This window comes from Entelurus aequoreus, linkage group LG12 (assembly GCF_033978785.1).
Source record: "Entelurus aequoreus isolate RoL-2023_Sb linkage group LG12, RoL_Eaeq_v1.1, whole genome shotgun sequence".
In the NCBI taxonomy this organism is placed as follows: Eukaryota; Metazoa; Chordata; class Actinopteri; order Syngnathiformes; family Syngnathidae; genus Entelurus; species Entelurus aequoreus.
In genome coordinates, this window is record NC_084742.1 from 43,874,523 (window position 1) to 43,889,600 (window position 15,078).

The 15,078-nt window shown below is 39.8% G+C and overlaps 1 protein-coding gene across 1 annotated transcript in view; it reads right to left on the minus strand.

The window, feature by feature from the left end:
* The window catches only part of LOC133662242 (pyruvate carboxylase, mitochondrial-like), a 687,704-nt gene that overhangs the window by 133,386 nt on the left and 539,240 nt on the right, over window positions 1-15,078 (minus strand). The window lies entirely within an intron of this gene.

Below are 15,078 nucleotides of genomic sequence, written 5' to 3' on the forward strand. Positions count from 1 at the left end.
AAGTACTTATTAATGCCTTATTCTGCGTGGCCTTATTATACAACCAGTAAGCCATTAACTAAGAGCCTTCCCTCAATAACCTCATAATTATTGCTTATTAGTAGGGGTGTGGGAAAAAATCGATTCGAATTCGAATCACGATTCTCACGTTGTGCGATTCAGAATCGATTCTCATTTTTAAAAAAATCGATTTTTTTATTTTTTTTAAATGAAAAAAAAAACAAAACTTTTTTTTTTTTTTTTTACATAATCAATCCAACAAAACAATACACAGCAATACCATAACAATGCAATCCAATTCCAAAACCAAACCCGACCCAGCAACACTCAGAACTGCAATAAAAAGAGCATTTGAGAGGAGACACAAACACGACACAAAACAAACCAAAAGTAGTGAAACAAAAATAAATATTATCAACAACAGTATCAATATTAGTTACAATTTCAACATAGCAGTGATTAAAAATCCCTCATTGACATTATCATTAGACATTTATAAAAATAAATAAAAATGAACAATAGTGTCAGAGTGGCTTACACTTGCATCACATCTCATAAGCTTGACAACACACTGTGTCCAATATTTTCACAAAGATAAAATAAGTCATATTTTTGGTTCATTTAATAGTTAAAACAAATTTAAATTATTGCAATCAGTTGATAAAACATTGTCCTTTACAATTATAAAAGCTTTTTACAAAAATCTACTACTCTGCTTGCATGTCAGCAGACTGGGGTAGATCCTGCTGAAATCCTATGTATTGAATGAATAGAGAATCGTTATGAATCGGGAAAAAAATCGTTTTTGAATCTAGATTTGTGTTGAATTGAAAAAAATCGATTTTGAATGGAATCGTGACCCCAAGAATCGATATTGAATCGAATCATGGGACACCCAAAGATTCACAGCCCTACTTATTAGTAACCCTAACCCTAACCCTTATACGTACCCCTAGTGTCCAAATAACTGTAAATTAAGTCTTTGTTACTTTAATAAGCAACTAATTAATGGTGAATATGTTCCCCATACTAAAGTGTTCCCAAAAATGAAATTACCAGGTTTACTGTCAAAATAAAATACTTTTAAAGGCGGATCATATTTTATACTTTGAAACGTCCTAATGGGCGGCAACGTAATTAATCTGCTCAGTGGCCTTGTGGTTAGAGTGTCCGCCCTTAGATTGGTAGGTCGTGAGTTCAAACCCCGGCCGAGTCATACCAAATACTATAAAAAGGGGACCCATTACCTCCCTGCTTGGCACTCAGCATCAAGGGTTGGAATTGGGGGTTAAATCACCAACAATTATTCCCGAGCGCGGCCGCCGCTGCTGCTCACTGCTCCCCTCACCTCCCAGGGGGGTGGAACAAGGGGATGGGTCAAATGCAGAGTGTAATTTCACCACACCTAGTGTGTGTGTGAGCCTATCAGTGGTACTGTAACTTTAACTTTGATTTCACCTCGCTGACACAAATGAATGAGGGCATTCTAGAGGCCCAAAATTAAAGAATAATATACAGGCATATACCGGGCAGCTTTTTTTTTATTATATCGTGTAAATGTATTGTGTCCTTTTTTTCTTTTTATCTCTTTTTCTTTGAAATTGTAATTTTACTGCTTTTTTGACATCATGGCCAGTGGACTACAGATGAAAACTAGCCTTCTGGCTAATTCTGTTTTTTTCAACCATGTGTAGTCATGTGTTTTTATAAAATTGCAATGTCCCCTTTGAAATAAACTAATCTTAATCTTAATCTTAATCTTAGCTATATGGCGATATGGGGGCCCGTGACAAATACCAGCTCATACTGGGAAAGCAGGGGAGTGGTTGTTGTGACAGTTCGCCAAGGATGATGTTACTTTTGTTGCTTGCTACACAAAATAAAGTTGTTCATCAGGGCAAAACGGTCGTCGGCGTTGCCGTTCAGCGCCTGTTATTAACGACAGGACCGAGTTTATTTGCTTCTGCTTCTCTGGAAGGACAGAATAAACTCTTTGTGAGTCGCTCTACTCCAACTTCCCCTGTCACGTGATTACGTGCGGTACAAAATGCGGCTGCTAGACTTTTGACTATAACAAAACAGTTTGATCATATTACACCTATACTGTGTGTGTGTGTGTGTGTATGTGTATATATATATATATATATATATATATATATATATATATATATATATATATATATATATATATATATATATATATATATTTGATCATATTACACCTATACTGTGTGTGTGTGTATGTATATATATATATATATATATATATATATATATATATATATATATATATATATATATATATATATATATATATATATATATATATATATATATATATATATATATATATATATATATACATACTATATTGCCAAAAGTATTTGGCCACCCGTCCAAATGATCAGAATCAGGTGTCCTCATCACTTGGCCCGACCACAGGTGTATAAAATCAAGCACTTAGGCATGGAGACTGTTTCTACAAACATTTGTGAAAGAATGGGCCGCTCTCAGGAGCTCAGTGATTTCCAGCGTGGAACTGTCATAGGATGCCACCTGTGCAACAAATCCAGTCGTGAAATTTCCTCGCTCCTAAATATTCCAAAGTCAACCGTCGGCTTGATTATAAGAAAATTGAAGAGTTTGGGAACAACAGCAACTCAGCCACCAAGTGGTAGGCCACGTAAACTGACAGAGAGGGGTCAGCGGATGCTGAAGCGCATAGTGCAAAGACTTTCTGCACAGTCAGTTGCTACAGAGCTCCAAACTCCATGTGACCTTCCAATTAGCCCACGTACAGTACGCAGAGAGCTTCATGGAATGGGTTTTTCATGGCCGAGTAGGTGCATCTAAGCCATACATCACCAAGTCCAATGCAAAGCGTCGGATGCAGTGGTGTAAAGCACGTCGCCACTGGACTCTAGAGCAGTGGAGACGCCTTCTCTGGGGTGATGAATCACGCTTTTCCATCTGGCAATCTGATGGACGAGTCTGAGTTTGGAGGTTGCCACGAGAACGGTACATTTCGGACTGCATTGTGCCCAATGTGAAATTTTGTGGAAAAGGAATAGTTTTTCAGTAGTTGGGCTTGGCCCCTTAGTTCCACTGAAAGGAACGTTGAATGCTCGAGGATACCAAAACATTTTGGACAATTCCACGCTCCCAACCTTGTGGGAACAGTTTGGAGCGGGCCCCTTTCTCTTCCAACATGACTGTGCACAAAGCAATGTCCATAAAGACATGGATGACAGAGTCTGGTATGGATGAACTTGACTGGCCTGCACAGAGTCCTGACCTGAATCCGATAGAACACCTTTGGGATGAATTAGAACGGAGACTGAGAGCCAGGCCTTCTCGACCAACATCAGTGTGTGACCTCACCAATGCGCTTTAGGAAGAATGGTAGAAAATTCCTATAAACTCACTCTGCAACCTTGTGGACAGCCTTCCCAGAAGAGTTGAAGCTGTAATAGCTGCTAAAGGTGGACCGACATCATATTGAACCCTATGGGTTAGGAATGGGATGGCACTTCAAGTTCACATGTGAGTCAAGGCAGGTGACCAAATACTTTTGGCAATATAGTGTATATACCTATACTGGCTCACCTGCACTGGCTTCCTGTGCACTTCAGATGCGACTTTAAGGTTTGACTACTTACGTATAAAATACTACACGGTCTAGCTCCATCCTATCTTGCTGATTGTATTGTACCATATGTCCCGGCAAGAAACATGCGTTCAAAGAACTCCGGCTTATTAGTGATTCCCAGAGCCCAAAAAAAGTCTGCGGGCTATAGAGCGTTTTCTATTCGGGCTCCAGTACTATGGAATGCACTCCCGGTAACAGTTAGAGATGCGACCTCAGTAGAAGCATTTAAGTCCCATCTTAAAACTCATTTGTATACTCTAGCCTTTAAATAGACCCCCCTTTTAGACCAGTTGATCTGCCTCTCTCTTTTCTGCTCTGCCCCCCTCTTCTGCGTGGAGAGGTTATTAGGTGACCACAGATGATGCGCTATCTGTTCAAAGTCGGAGACCCAGGGTGGACCACTCATCTGTGCATTAGTTGGGGACGTCTCTGCGCTGCTAACTTGTCTCCACTCAAGATGATCCCCTGCTGGCCCAACTATGGACTGGACTCTCACACTACTAACTAGTAGTGGGTTTAGTTTTTTCTTGCCCTGATGTGGGATCTAAGCCGAGGATGTCTTTGTGGCTTGTGCGGCCTTTTGAGACACTTGTGATTAAAGGCTATATAAACAAACTTTGATTGATTGATTGATTGATTCGCCAGGTCTAGTAGAACAGTGGTCCCCAACCAGGCACCGGTCCGTGACACATTTGCTACCGTGCCGCACAGAGACATTAAATAATTTATAACCGACCGCATTTCCTCATACTTAACTTTTGCCAGTCTCACCAGACACACCAGTAAGCTTGTTCATAGATGTATTATAAAACTCCTGATAGAATGTCGCCATTTGCTATATTTGTTACATCTTTGTTACATGGGACAATGCACTTTAACAAACATAAAATGTAAAGGTGCCAAATCGATGTCAAAATCTAAGTTCCGTCGGCAGTACGCGGCAGGTTGATGACCTCAGATCAGGGCGGATCAGGAACAAAGTGACCATAGTAGTTAAAGTGCATAAGGCAGATGGAGAAGTGCTAAATTGTTGCATATAATAATTGTGCTGAAGGTATAAAATAGTACAAATCCTGTTTCTATATGAGTTGGGAAATTGTGTTAGATGTAAATATAAACGGAATACAATGATTTGCAAATCCTTTTCAACCCATATTCAATTGGAATGCACTACAAAGACAAGATATTTGATGTTCAAACTCATAAACTTTTTTTTTGCAAATAATAATTAACTTAGAATTTTATGGCTGCAACACGTGCCAAAGTAGTTGGGAAAGGGCATGTTCACCACTGTGTTGCATGGCCTTTCCTTTTAACAACACTCAGTAAACGTTTGGGAACTGAGGAGACACATTTTTTAAGCTTCTCAGGTGGAATTCTTTCCCATTCTTGCTTGATGTACAGCTTAAGTTGTTCAACAGTCCGGGGGTCTCCGTTGTGGTATTTTAGGCTTCATAATGCGCCACACATTTTCAATGGGAGACAGGTCTGGACTACAGGCAGGCCAGTCTAGTACCCGCACTCTTTTACTATGAAGCCACGTTGATGTAACACATGGCTTGGCATTGTCTTGCTGAAATAAGCAGGGGCGTCCATGGTAACATTGCTTGGAAGGCAACATATGTTGCTCCAAAACCTGTATGTACCTTTCAGCATTAATGGCGCCTTCACAGATGTGTAAGTTACCCATGTCTTGGGCACTAATACACCCCCATACCATCACAGATGCTGGCTTTTCAACTTTGCGCCTATAACAATCCGGATGGTTCTTTTCCTCTTTGGTCCGGAGGACACGATGTCCACAGTTTCCAAAAACAAATTGAAATGTGGACTCGTCAGACCACAGAACACTTTTCCACTTTGTATCAGTCCATCTTAGATGAGCTCAGGCCCAGCGAAGCCGGCGGCGTTTCTGGGTGTTGTTGATAAACGGTTTTCGCCTTGCATAGGAGAGTTTTAACTTGCACTTACAGATGTAGCGACCAACTGTAGTTACTGACAGTGGGTTTCTGAAGTGTTCTGAGCCCATGTGGTGATATCCTTTACACACTGATGTCGCTTGTTGATGCAGTACAGCCTGAGGGATCGAAGGTCACAGGCTTAGCTGCTTACGTGCAGTGATTTCTCCAGATTTTCTGAGCCCTTTGATGATATTACGGACCGTAGATGGTGAAATCCCAAAAATATCTTGCAATAGCTGGTTGAGAAAGGTTTTTCTTAAACTGTTCAACAATTTGCTCACGCATTTGTTGACAAAGTGGTGACCCTCGCCCGATTCTTGTTTGTGAATGACTGAGCATTTCATGGAATCTACTTTTATACCCAATCATGGCACCCACCTGTTCCCAATTTGCCTGTTCACCTGTGGGATGTTCCAAATAAGTGTTTGATGAGCATTCCTCAACTTTATCAGTATTTATTGCCACCTTTCCCAACTTCTTTGTCACGTGTTGCTGGCATCAAATTCTAAAGTTAATGATTATTTGCACACAAAAAAAATGTTTATCAGTTTGAACATCAAATATGTTGTCTTTGTAGCATATTCAACTGAATATGGGTTGAAAATGATTTGCAAATCATTGTATTCCGTTTATATTTACATCTAACACAATTTCCCAACTCATATGGAATCAGGGTTTGTAAGTTAAAGTGCTGGTATTATTTCACATAGTCCTATTACACAAGTAGTTAGCAATAACAAATGTATTTACACATGAAAAACTGGACCAAAAAAAGCTGACAGTGTATCTACGTATGAAATATTGCACAAAATATGAATATATAACTTTTAGAATGGAAATCGAAAATCCTCGGGAATCTATTGGAACTAATGGCAAGTATTTCTAGCTTTATTATATATCCATGCTCTTGTCCTTGAATGTGATGTATCACCTATAACCCATCAGATACTAAAGCCAAAAAAAGCCTACTACTAGCAAAAATTAGTAAAAAAAAAAGATGGAGAGCTTTTTTGCAAAGGGAAAAGACCAGGGGCTCCGACTAATTCAACGTTATGGTGAGTTTTTTCATGTATTCATTTTTCATGCACTTATTTGCTATATTTATCTGGCACACATTAAACCGGTCCCCGGTGCAAAAAAGGTTGGTTACCACTGTAGTAGAAGACAAAGCTGCAAAAGAACGGCGGTGGCCACTTTCGGACTGTTGAGGGTGGTGCTGTGCCGTGGCGGCTTCGCTCAGCAGTCGTTGGGGGTTAGAATTTACACCTTTTTTTTTTTTTGCCGTCTCCATTAAATATGTGCAAAACATTCCTTAAAAAGGTCCGCAGTCGGTGTTACTGCCTCACAGTGCAATGGCTGCTGGGAATTCTTTTAAGTCTGTACAAGCTCACATGCTTTGCACACGGCACCGGATCACTTCATCTATCCTCGCCTCCCCACCTGGCGGATGATTGCCTATGTATGCAGGGGAGATTAAAATGCACACCTGACCAAACACTCTCTCGTCCTGCTTTCATCACGCCGCTCTCCTCTCTCGTCCCTCCCTCTCTGCCTCCGCAGGGTGTGATAATGCTGCCCTAATCCCGCTCTCCTCTCTCTCAATCCCTCAGATGAATGAAAGAAAGGATCTACACACATTACAAATCTCATTAGGGGGCTTTGGCTGCGTGCCCGCATCCTTACAGTCGGTGTGTACCTGTTCTTTTTTGGGTGTTCCTGTGCCAGAGCTTGTGGACAAGTTGAGGACACGGGGAACACGCACAATTATTCAACAATTCAGCTCTATTCTATTCCACTCCAGTCCATTCCACTCTGCATGCCTTTTAGTTGTCAGACTCCATTAGCTAACACACTATTATGTTAGATCCACTATGGACTGGACTCTCACTATTATGCTAAATCCACTATGGACTGGACTCTCACTATTATGTTAGATCCACTATGGACTGGACTCTCACTATTATGTTAGATCCACTATGGACTGGACTCTCACTATTATGTTAGATCCACTATGGACTGGACTCTCACTATTATGCTAGATCCACTATGGACTGGTCTTTCACTATTATGTTAGATCCACTATGGACTGGACTCTCACTATTATGTTAGATCCACTATGGACTGGACTCTCACTATTATGTTAGATCCACTATGGACTGGACTCTCACTATTATGTTAGATCCACTATGGACTGGACTCTCACTATTATGCTAGATCCACTATGGACTGGTCTTTCACTATTATGTTAGATCCACTATGGACTGGACTCTCACTATTATGTTGGATCCACTATGGACTGGACTCTCACTATTATGTTAGATCCACTATGGACTGGACTTTCACAATATTATGCTAGACCCACTATGGACTGGACTTTCACTATTATGTTAGATCCACTATGGACTGGACTCTCACTATTATGTTATATCCACTATGGACTGGACTTTCACAATATTATGCTAGACCCACTATGGACTGGACTTTCACTATTATGCTAGACCCACTATGGACTGGACTTTCACTATTATGTTAGATCCACTATGGACTGGACTCTCACTATTATGTTGGATCCACTATGGACTGGACTCTCACTATTATGTTAGATCCACTATGGACTGGACTCTCACTATTATGCTAGATCCACTATGGACTGGACTCTCACTATTATGCTAGATCCACTATGGACTGGACTCTCACTATTATGCTAGATTAAAGATTAAAGATTAAAGTACCAATGATTGTCACACACACACTAGATGTGGTGAAATTTGCCCTCTGCATTTGTCCCATCCCCTTGGGGAGCAGTGGGCAGCAGCGGCGCCGCGCCCGGGAATCATTTTGGTGATTTAACCCCCAACTCCAACCCTATGTTGCTGAGTGCCAAGCAGGGAGGTTATGGGTCCCATTTTTATAGTCTTTGGTATGACTCGGCTGGGATTTCACTATGGACTGGACTCTCACCATTATGTTAGATCCACTATGGACTGGACTCTCACTATTATGTTAGATCCACTATGGACTGGACTCTCACTATTATGTTAGATCCACTATGGACTGGATTCTCACTATTATGCTAGATCCACTATGGACTGGACTCTCACTATTATGCTAAATCCACTATGGACTGGACTCTCACTATTATGTTAGATCCACTATGGACTGGACTTTCACAATATTATGCTAGACCCACTATGGACTGGACTTTCACTATTATGTTAGATCCACTATGGACTGGACTCTCACTATTATGTTATATCCACTATGGACTGGACTTTCACAATATTATGCTAGACCCACTATGGACTGGACTTTCACTATTATGCTAGACCCACTATGGACTGGACTTTCACTATTATGTTAGATCCACTATGGACTGGACTCTCACTATTATGTTGGATCCACTATGGACTGGACTCTCACTATTATGTTAGATCCACTATGGACTGGACTCTCACTATTATGCTAGATCCACTATGGACTGGACTCTCACTATTATGCTAGATCCACTATGGACTGGACTCTCACTATTATGCTAGATTAAAGATTAAAGATTAAAGTACCAATGATTGTCACACACACACTAGATGTGGTGAAATTTGCCCTCTGCATTTGTCCCATCCCCTTGGGGAGCAGTGGGCAGCAGCGGCGCCGCGCCCGGGAATCATTTTGGTGATTTAACCCCCAACTCCAACCCTATGTTGCTGAGTGCCAAGCAGGGAGGTTATGGGTCCCATTTTTATAGTCTTTGGTATGACTCGGCTGGGATTTCACTATGGACTGGACTCTCACCATTATGTTAGATCCACTATGGACTGGACTCTCACTATTATGTTAGATCCACTATGGACTGGACTCTCACTATTATGTTAGATCCACTATGGACTGGATTCTCACTATTATGCTAGATCCACTATGGACTGGACTCTCACTATTATGCTAAATCCACTATGGACTGGACTCTCACTATTATGTTAGATCCACTATGGACTGGACTCTCACTATTATGTTAGATCCACTATGGACTGGACTCTCACTATTATGTTAGATCCACTATGGACTGGACTCTCACTATTATGCTAGATCCACTATGGACTGGACTCTCACTATTATGTTAGATCCACTATGGACTGGACTCTCACTATTATGTTGGATCCACTATGGACTGGACTCTCACTATTATGTTAGATCCACTATGGACTGGACTTTCACAATATTATGCTAGACCCACTATGGACTGGACTTTCACTATTATGTTAGATCCACTATGGACTGGACTCTCACTATTATCAATCAATCAATCAATCAATGTTTATTTATATAGCCCTAAATCACAAGTGTCTCAAAGGGCTGTACAAGCCACAACGACATATTATGTTGGATCCACTATGGACTGGACTCTCACTATTATGTTAGATCCACTATGGACTGGACTCTCACTATTATGTTGGATCCACTATGGACTGGACTCTCACTATTATGTTGGATCCACTATGGACTGGACTCTCACTATTATGTTAGATCCACTATGGACTGGACTTTCACAATATTATGCTAGACCCACTCGACGTCCATTGCACCGGTCTCCCCTAGAGGGGGTGGGGGGTCACCCACATCTGCGGTTCCCTCCAAGGGTTCTCATTGTCATCCCACTGGGTTGAGTTTTTTCTTGCCCTGATGTGGGATCTGAGCCGTTGTGGCTTGTGCAGCCCTTTGAGACACTCGTGATTTAGGGCTATATAAGTAAACATTGATTGATTGATTAACTTTCGTGACTTCTGCGGTGCTTTTTTGTGAACTTCTGGACCTTTTGGCCATAGAGACCAACTGCTGGGTCTGTGCCACACAAGAGACCGTTTGGAGAGACTGGAGGAGATGCGGATGAAGAGACAGGGCTGCGGAGCTGGCACTGAGTGCTGGGACGGACAAGCTTCACAGTCTCTTGGCTGAATGAAAAGGTATCGGGTCTCCTTAGACCAGGGGTGTCCAAAGTGCGGCCCGGGGGCCATTTGCGGCCCGCAGCTAATTGTTTACCGGCCCGCCACACATTCTGGAAATACTATTGTAAAAATAAAAAAGAACATTAAAAAAAGTGGAATGAGGTGAAATCTAACGAGAAAAAGTTGCAATGTTGACACAAAAGCTGCCATGCAGGCTGTTTTTTTTTCTTTTGTCTTTCTTCATTTTTCTTTTTTTGCCATTGCTCAAAAAAAAAAAAGACAAAAAATCCATTTATAATGAATTATTTTCAGGGCTCCAATTACTTCAAATATTTCACTTCAAAATGTTTTATGTGGTAAATATTGCATATATTGTGTAGTAGCCATATAAAAACATCAAAGTTTTTTTTTGACAAAAGCGCATAAAACAAACAAAATAATAGTTCCAGCATAAAATCGGCAGATATATCTGAAGTTGATCTCGTAACTTAAGTGTTGAAAGTAAAAGAAAAACCTAATAAAAATTTATCACTTTATGAGTGGGGCACCTTTTGGATCCCAAATATATTTAGTGATTTTTTATTTTTCTTTTCACTGTGATTACTCAAAAATATGAAATCATTTAAATCAATGGTGTCCTGCATTATTGATCTTTTAGGGCTCTAATTAGTAAATACTGCATATTTCAGTTTTACTATAAAAAAAAACTAAGTTGTTTTTGACAGAAAAGCAATAGAACCTTTTTTTTATTTGTATTACTTTATATCAACTTGAAGTTGATATAGAGATTTACTGTAAGCGTTACATAATTTAAAAAAAAGAATAATCTGACTTATTTTTAACGTTTTAATGACTGAGAGCCTTTATGGTCCCCGGGACCCCTAAAGGTAAAATAAATAAAAAATGCATATATTTTGTTATGGTTTGAAAATGAAAAATATCAAAATGGCCCCCACATGCTTTAATTTTTCCGTGTGCGGCCCTCAGTGGAAAAAGTTTGGACACCCCTGCCTTACACGCATCCTCGCTCATCCATGCAGACTGGACACTGGCCAAGAGTTGGTGGGCGGCCGAATGTGGAGTCGGCTCTCTTGGTTGCTTTGTTGGGTCTGCTCCTGTCTCTGGCTATGCTCCCCCCCACCCCAGCAGATGATGGCACGGAACACCGCAGAGGCCGCCACAGTGTATATGTTTTTTGGTTGTTGTTGTCTTTGTTTTACTTGTGTAGCTGTATGTAGAAATGGCTGGTTGCATCAGCTCTGCTCTTTTAAAATATCTTTAATGTTCTTTGATGTTACCCTCTTACACACATGATTATGTGTGCTATGGCTATGAGTTTTTTTTCCCCTTGGCCTCAGTCTGGACCCCTTCTCCAGGGTCCCAGGCTTAGACAAAATATTTTATATTCTCCCCCCAGCGTTTACCTGTTTCTCAACTTTGTCTGTCAGCGATCCTGTTCTGTCTCCCTGTAATGTTGGTCTGCTCTTGAAGGGGATTGTGCTGAAAATCTTTAATTTCCCCTCGGGGATAAATAAAGTATTTCTGATTCTGGTTCTGAATCTGTACCATTCACTTTATTTAGTCAAACGTTCCTATTTGCCGCATGAAGAAGTTGGCGATAAAGGACAGAAAGCACATTCTAAAGAGACAGAAGGGGAGACTATTTAATCGATGCTATGTGCATTTGGGCTAAAGAGCCTGACTCTGAGCTTCTCTGTGGCGAAACGCGCTCAATATTAGCCGTTAAGTTTGTCCTGCAGGATTCGCTGAGAACGTCGGGCCTCACAAATTGGCACCCTCTCCCTGCTTTAGTCTACTCACCGCTCAGCGGAGCGTCCCAGGTCACAAACATTCCCTCTGCGGGCGTTAAACGGAGCCTTTTAGGGAGGCTTTTTTTGCCTAAAGCTATCCGGCTGTTGGACAGCTGATTTGTCTTTCAGACAGAGCTTTTATCCAAAGTGCCTTGAGGTTCCACAAGCGTACACCATTTTAGCACAGCGGGTCTTAAGGGGATTTGAAACCCATCCTCTGTGCAGAATACTTTTTTTTTTTTTTTTTAAGTTGAGTTGAGTTGATTTGGAACATGCATGCATACAACATGATACATCCCAATTTCCAGTTTCTCTATTCAACATGTTCAAAAAGGAGGAGGAAGAAGCAGAGCTTTTCAAATCCTCCCCATTTTCCTTTACATAGCAGTTGCCAACACTTTTGTTCACTTCCTGTTCTCAATGTATTCACACTATACTCCATAAGTAATAACATTAAAATAAAATGAATAAATAATGATTAGTGAAGGAAGTTTTTTTTTCATATGGTGAGATAAATAAGAGTATCTAGAAAATGAATGGATGGATGGAATAAATTCAGAATGTTTATCATGGTTCTTCTTCTTTGTACTTTGGAAACACTTTACGTTTGAACAGTTTCTTGAATTGGACCATATTAGTACAAAAAGTGTCCTGGGCATGACGTTAAAGTGCTCCTCTATGGGGTCTTGGGGCACTAGGAGGTTAACCCCTTTACTACTGTTACCCCAGGTGGCCCTTGGCAAAGGCCTAGTACCTGACTGCCCCCTAGCCAGGGATACGGTGAAGACCTCAAAGGCGGAGCAGGCGGAAGACGGTAGATTTAAGAACTACCACAACGGCTGCGATGGCGGAAGAAGGCTGCAGCAGAAAAGGGTCCCCAGTCGTCTTGGACTCCATGCCACTGGACCCTGACCCGATTCTGTCAAGGATCGTGTGGTGACTGTCTGTGCACCAGTCTCCCCACGTTAAACTAAGTCACACACAGGCATCCTCCATAAAGGGATACACCCCTACCAGGAGGATCGTCATACTCGTTCGAGTGACCGCCGATGATGATTAGTACATTGTAGTGTTGTCCCAATACCAATATTTTGGTACCAGTACCTGTACCAAAATTATTTCCATACTTTTCGGTACTTTTCTAAATAAAGGGATTATTGGTTATTATTGGCTTTATTTGAACAAAAAATCATCTTACGGTACATTTAACATATGTACCATATGTATATATACATATATACACATATGTATGTATATATATATATATATATATATATATATATATATATATATATATATATATATATATATATATATATATATACAGTATATATATATATATATATATATATATATATATAAAACATAATATAGCAGTATATATTATATACTGTACATATAATATGTAAATATTACATACAGTATATGTTATATTTTATATTGCTACTACAGTGCATTTTTAGTCTATTTTATACCTGCATTGTCCTTTCCATCCTTACACTTTCCATCATTTGTAACTGAGCTACTGTGTGGAACAATTTCCCTTGTGGATCATTAAAGTTTGTCTAAGTCTAAGTCTAAGTTTCCTATTGCAAGTTTGTCCTTAAATAAAATAGTGAACATACAAGACAACTTGTCTTTTAGTAGTAAGTAAACAAACAAAGGCTCCTAATTAGTCTGCTGACGTATGCAGTAACATATTGTGTCATTTCTCATTCTATTATTTTGTCAACATTATGAGGGACAAACTGTAAAAATGGATTTTTAATTTACCTGTTCATTTACTGTTAATATCTGCTTACTTTCTCTTTTAACATGTTCTATCTACACTTGTGTTAAAATGTAATAATCACTTATGGATGCTTTACCTTAGTTTTTTGATGATACCACAAATTTGGGTATCAATTCGATACCAAGTCGTTACAGGATCATACATTGGTCATATTCAAAGTCCTCATGTGTCCAGGGACATATTTCTTGAGTTTATAAACATAATATAAATGTTTTTAAAAAAAATGAAAGAAGATGTTGTGATGCCAAAAAATATTGACGTAATCATAGTAGTATCGACTAGATTAATTTTTAGAGGCGGTATGGTTCCAAATATGATTCATTAGTATTGTGGTACTATACTAATACCGGTATACCGCACAACCCTAGTACATTGTTTGATTTCTTTGCTTAATCCATTCCAATATTTAATTCCACATACTGATATACTGAAGGTTTTAAGTGTTGTACGTGCGTACAAATGTATATATAATATACATATACAGTACAGGCCAAAAGTTTGGACACACCTTCTCCTCAATTAATGCGTTTTCTTTATTTTCATGACTATTTATGTAGATTGTCACTGAAGGCATCAAAACTATGAATGAACACATGTGGAGTTATGTACTTAACAAAAAAAGGTGACGTAACTGAAAACATGTTTTATATTCTAGTTTCTTCAAAATAGCCACCCTTTGTTCTGATTACTGCTTTGCACACTCTTGGCATTCTCTCGATGAGCTTCAAGCACACCTGTGAAGTGAAAACCATTTCAGGTGACTACCTCTTGAAGCTCATCAAGAGAATGCCAAGAGTGTGCAAAACAGTAATCGGAGCAAAGTGTGGCTATTTTGAAGAAACTAGAATATAAAACATGTTTTTAGTTATTTTCCCTTTTTTTGTTAAGTACATAACTCCACATGTGTTCATTCGTAGTTTTGATGCCT